We start from the raw sequence: 6,343 nt of genomic DNA, 5'->3' as shown, positions 1-6,343 counted from the left end.
TATATTTCCAATGGTTACAAAATATCTCACATGAGTATCTTGTAAAATAGCAGAGAAATAACATTTTTGAAATTATATGTCTTACCTCCTACAATTGAATAGCTCAGATGTTCCTGTGGAGAATCTTTGTCTGAACAGTTGAGCTGAATGAAAGGACTCTTAACAGTGGAATAAATTTGAGTTTCCAAATGTGGTGGATTGCATACAGGAGGCTCATCATTCATATTCTATAAAACATAAATATATTCTATTTCAGGTTATGTCTTAAAAATCTTGCTGTACTTCATAAGTTATTTGCCTAATTTTTAGATGCATTATTTTCAGCTTTATAACTGCTCATTATTTATTGCTCATCACTTACAGTTCATCTTGAATAATATATTTTAGTGTTTCATCACAGCTACTTTCTAGTTTTGGGTTACTCAGAAGTAAATTCTACATCTTATTTTTAATTTTATGAATGAGGAATTAATTTTTATTTAATAGATGCCTATTTCCTATGTAATAAGGCTAGGACACATAATCATGACATTCATGAGATTATTGAATTTTAAAGTTAGATTGGAGACTCAATGGTATAGACATTATTAATCTTTAAATTATTATAGACAATATTAATGATTTCCATTTATTCCAGAAGATATATGACATCAAGTCTCTTAAACAATACCTCAGGAGCACTCACCACCTAAAAGGAAGCATATTTCACTGTCAGACAATCACGTTGTTAGAAATATTCACTTTTAATGATTTCAAGTGCTTTTTTTTTGCATGTAAACTCAGCATAGATTTTGTTCTAAAGAAATTCACAATCTAGTAGATCATGTGACTTGTTTCAAACATGCTGATGATTTCAGCAATTAGATTGACAGCGGAATTATATTATCTTTGGGAATGTTTAAATTATTTGACTCTAGATTATAGAATCAAAGAGCCTAAGCTTTGACTTTGATACAAACTGTCTGATAAGCTACTTGCCACCATCTTTCTTCTTCCCTGTAACGGACATTGCTAGTCTATTAAAGTAACTGTTTCATTGATATCTGTCATTGCCAAAACATGGATAACTCCGTGAGAGTTCCCAAGCATTTTTTATGTTTACAACTAATTCAGACTATCTAGAATTATGGTTCATTCCTAAATTCTTACTATAGTTATGGCTCCTGAAGAATATACACAGTCTCAGAGTTATTTTCAAATACTCAAGGAAGACACTACTAATTTTTCAGAATGAAACGTAAAAGCAATCCACTTTATGCCCTTGATTTAAGAAAATGAAGAGCCTATTTCAACTTACACTTTCCTTACTTTCCTTAGTAATACTTGAGCATCCTTGGGCTCTTCCTCTTTGAACAGTTAGTTTCTTAGAAGCCACCTGAGAGTGCAGAGCAAATTCCACTGTATTTTTCTCTCCACTGCAGATGCAGCTTGGTTTGCTGGATTGTCTGCTGGAGGCCATAAAGGACACTTGCTAATATTTAAACTCAATTTCACTATTTAAGTACTGATTCCTTTAAAATTAAGGCGTTGTTAACCATATTTCCCAGGAAATGCCACATCATTAGTCTCCTTCTCTCCTTCCAAGTATAGCTTAAAAAAGGGAAAGATAGCATCTGTTCATTCACAATATTTTTCATAGCTGCTTTAGTAATAGTACATAATAATAAAACAACTAATATTTATTGAATATCTACCTACATTAATACATGTACCACACAATAACCCCACGAAAAATATCCTGTGATAGAAAGTGAAAACAGACAAAATAAAATGTTCAAGCTCAAACATAAATAGAGAGGACCTGAAGTCAAAACACGTAACTCCACAGTCCAAATTTCAACTGGTGTGCTATACTGCCTCTCTACTTAATACTGCTTTCTACTTCACCATTATCAGAGTTTACACTATTACCAAATGTCCTGCTTGTTATGTGCTCTCAGAAAAAGTCTCTTTTATATCTTAAAAGATATTCTGAATAGTGTCACTTCATTGAAAGAGAGGCATTTCTCAGTCTTTTAAATGATAGTTCAGTTTCCGTGCTCTCAAAGCTGTTTCACATCTAACAAACTCTGGTTTTTCTGTTTTATAATAATTTCTCTATGTTTAATTTTAATTTTAATTTTTTTGAGACAGAGTCTCACTCTGCCATCTAGGCTGGAGTGCAGTGGTGTGACCACGGGTTACTGCAATCTGGACCTCCTGGGCTCAAGTCGTCCTCCCACCTCAGCCTCCCAAGTAGCTGGCAGCATGCTCTATACCCAGTCAATTTAAAAAAAACTAAAATTTGTAGACATGAGGTCTATATTGCCCAGGCTTGTCTTGAACTCCTAGGCTGAAGTGATCCGCCTCCGTCGGTCTTCCAAAGTCCTAGGATTACAAGCATGAGTCGCAATGTGAGGCCATAAGCTTAGATTTTAAATAAAATTCTAAACACTTTCCCCTGCTGATCAAATATTTTTTAAATTAACCAGCCATACTTATAACATTTTAAACTGAAATTTTGGTTATAAAACACTTTCAAATCAAACACAGGTATCTAGGTTTGTCTATGAAAAGAAAAATTATTGCCCAGTATTTAAACTAAACTTTCATTTCTTCCTATTTGTTTCTTTCCATTTTATAAGAAAGGAAAAATATGTATATGTATATTTCAGGAAAATGCCTGTATAAAACCAGATGTGAAAAAGATATTGAAGGTACAAACAGAAAAACATCGCAGAAATCAATAATCAATAGCTATAATAAGATGTAGGTGGAAGTTATTGTTAAAATACATTTGTTTATTGTATTATCTTATATTCTGATTTTCCCTGGAGTAGAATAAAAATTTCAGAAAAACTGTTTTCCTTTGGGTTAGAGAGAATTTGCTATTAATATGAACACACACTGAAATCCACTCCATTACTTAAATAACTCTCATGTCCTATGATACCATTATTTAATTTTATATTATCCTTAAGATGCCCATCCCCCTTAAGAAAATGATATTTCTTCCATGTAAGGAATGCTTAGTAACCTTTTTAGGAGTAAGCTGAGAGTTCTTCAGATAACTATATTTTTTGGACCTACTGATCTGATCTACACAGCTTTCTTGCTTTGCAGCGTGTGAGTGCTAAGTTATAGAGTTTTATGCTATAGATACGTTCATACAAACTACAGATACATTTCACATACAAACACACACACACATCTATATCTAATGGCTGAGATCCTATGATTACAGAATAATTAAGCTGTTTTAAATCCTCAAAACTGGACATTGGCAGGGTTCCTCACCTCTACAACTTTGCATGATGTGTCTCTTCACAGAAAATTCATTTTACCACTTATTTGCCCACTGGACTTACTCATTCCTTCACCTTTTCCTCTCTCCTCAAGTATTCATTTGTGAAATAAAGCAGATGTACTGAACTACTAATACTACTGATTGGAATATGCAGCAGGTCTTCCATAAACAATATCAGACAATATATTATTTAAATTTCAATTGTCTCACACTAAAAAGTCATAGAATAGCACTTATGGCCTCTAATGGCTTTATTATGGGGGTTCTAGCATAGTACCATCACTGTAAGCATAGTGTCAGTTTATAAAGAAGCAATGAGAATTGTTTAAGAACAAGCACTTTATGGTTATAAGAACAAGAATTATTAAATGGGAAGAGCATGAGTTAGTTAATTGAATTGAAATTATCCATGGATTTTCTTATGAAGCTTGTTACCTTTAAAACTGAATCCATATCAATACTATGCAGCCATAAAGAAGAACGAGTTCATGTCCTTTGCAGGAACATGGTTGAAGCTGGAAGCCATCATTCTCAGCAAACTAACACAGGAACAGAAAACCAAACACCGCACGTTCTCACTCATAAGTGGACGTTGAACAGTGAGAACACACGGACATAGGGAGGGCAACATCACACAGCCGAGCCTGTTGGGGGCTGTGGGGCTAGGGGAGCGAGAGCATTGAGACAAATACCTAATGCATGCAGGGTTTAAAATCTAGATGACAAGTGGATAGGTGCAGCAAACCACCCTGGCACATGTATACCTATGTAACAAATCTGCATGTTCTGCACATGTATCCCAGATCTTAAAGTAAAATTTTTTTAAAAAGGGAATCCATATATTTAATGAGGAATCAACAAGCCTAAAGAGAGTAAAAGCATTATTAAAAAGGATAAAGTAGAAGAACAATATCCATAGTGAGTATAATATTCGTTATCCAGAAATTGTCAAAAGACTTTCAAAAATATTTATATGACTATTTATGGCTTTTATTTATTGGTGGCTTCCAAGTTCATCTCTTGACCTAATTTTCTAGAGCTGTAATTTTTCAACAATCTTTTTGCCATCTCCTCTATATTTTTGGACTCGGAGAACATGTTGGAAGGAAGAATTATTCCTTCTCCAATATCATTATGACTAGTCTTTAAGCTAGTTCTTAACATTAAGCACTAGGAGACTCTGCCAATCTTGAATCCTCAGTTCCCATTTCTGAGGTGCTGTTTCTGTGACATGGGCTTTAATATGTTATGCCAATGTTGCTTGCCAGAATTAATCTTGGCAAAAGACCATGATTTCTCTAACTGAATCTCCAGTTACAACACAATATAGCACATCCACATTTCTAAATGTTCCCAATTAAAGTATTAGAACTATTGGTCTATGGAAAATTGTTCGATACAAATCTACAAGAGAGAGAAAGTAAAGTTTTTAGCTATTTATAACCTTTAAATAATTGGAATTATTAAACCTCTGGAATGCTCATACTCTAAAATTTTGTTACATTTATTTATTAAGTAAATTTCAATAACTAAAACAGTCAATTTATCTGGGACGTTTTTAAAAACTGTCCCCAATTAAAGAGACATAAATTAAGTTGGAATTATCTTTAAAAGAAAAAGACATTTTAATATCTGTATTGTTATATACTTAGCTAATATATTATAAATTTTTAAATATTTACTAAAGGAACCAAAGCTTTCTATATTTTAATACATGATCTCAATATAGAAATTATAATTTTAATATTATTTCTTATTATTTTCTTCTTGTATTCCGGAGATAGGATAGATTTTTTAAGTGTAAAATTTGTGTCAATTATTAGAATACAAATAAGATAAACTTCTGGACAATTTGGACAGCTAAGAGCCATTTCCTTAATATAAATTTCAGTTAAATGAATTATTTTACATGAACGCTTAGTAAAGTTGAGCCAATTTTTAAATAATAACATGCCAAGCAAAAGTGGACACTATATACTGTTTCCTATTACCTAAAGGAGAGTAGTAGTCATAAAATTATGAAGCTGAGAACTTACTCTACAAGAGGAAAGTAAGAGCCTGAGTACCTGTAAATAAGGCACTGTCTTGCAGAAATGTTTAGAGAAAGTGTGAAATTTTTATATCTCTTTTAACATGATAGCCAATTATTTGTATGAATATTCAATGCCTATTGGGAATTCATGGACAGACAAACAGGTTTATATATTAACCTTAACGTTTTAAAATTTTGGCTCTCATAGATTAACAGACTAAATGTTGATAATTTTGGCAAAACTCTTTGAATGTAATATTCTATAAATTATATCACATATAAGTTGGTGACAAGTTCTTGAAGCTTTTATTTTGGTCTCTACCTATATATTTACCAACTATAAAAGACAAAATGGAATTCTAAATTTCCCAAATCAGGTAAAATTAGTAAATTTTTCAGTTCATAAAATAATCAGCTCTATTACAGAATCCCACTGTATTTTATGTTATTTTTAACTATATTTGACACCAAATCTCTCAAGAACAAACCCATCTTCAAACGTGAAGAATACTTATATATTATAAAGCTTACAAACACCATCACTTTTAAATTTATACAATACTAATTTAACATAAAATGATTCTTTACATTTTTGTTAACATAAACTAGTTTGCGTATATTCTTGTTGAAATTAGTATTTAACCTGGGCAACTTCTATTATTTACAGTGATATAATGTTTTAGTTTTAACTAGAACTTTAATAATCAACATTAGAGTATGCCATAGCGGTTAAGCTCAAGGAGCTTGTTTCTATTTGATAAGATAGAACTGGAAACATGAAACAAAAACGATGTGCTAACCCCAATGTTACTGTTAAAGTTCAGAAGACACAGTGATAACAGTTAAAGAACAGTTTATAGAAGACTAACAGGCAGTAACATTCAGAAATTTACTATAATGTCATATAAAAATTTTTGGCTTGTTTACATTTTGAATAATCAGACAAAAATTCTCTAAATTTAGGATTTTATTATACATATTTAAAAATAAATGTATATGCAGTTATTAATTAATGTAAACTCAAA

At 31.8% G+C, this 6,343-nt stretch overlaps 1 long non-coding RNA gene across 1 annotated transcript in view; it reads right to left on the bottom strand.

The window, feature by feature from the left end:
• Positions 1-201: 201 nt before the first annotated feature.
• LOC116809640 (uncharacterized) overlaps positions 202-6,343 on the bottom strand; it is a 47,535-nt gene continuing 41,393 nt past the window's right edge. The window contains exon 5 of the long non-coding RNA XR_004369920.2: positions 202-227. This is a non-coding gene — a long non-coding RNA (uncharacterized LOC116809640). The remainder of the gene's footprint in view (positions 228-6,343) is intronic.

This window comes from Hylobates moloch, unplaced genomic scaffold, assembly GCF_009828535.3.
Source record: "Hylobates moloch isolate HMO894 unplaced genomic scaffold, HMol_V3 SCAFFOLD_1, whole genome shotgun sequence".
NCBI classification, from domain to species: Eukaryota; Metazoa; Chordata; class Mammalia; order Primates; family Hylobatidae; genus Hylobates; species Hylobates moloch.
This window is presented reverse-complemented; position numbering and strand designations above follow the sequence as displayed.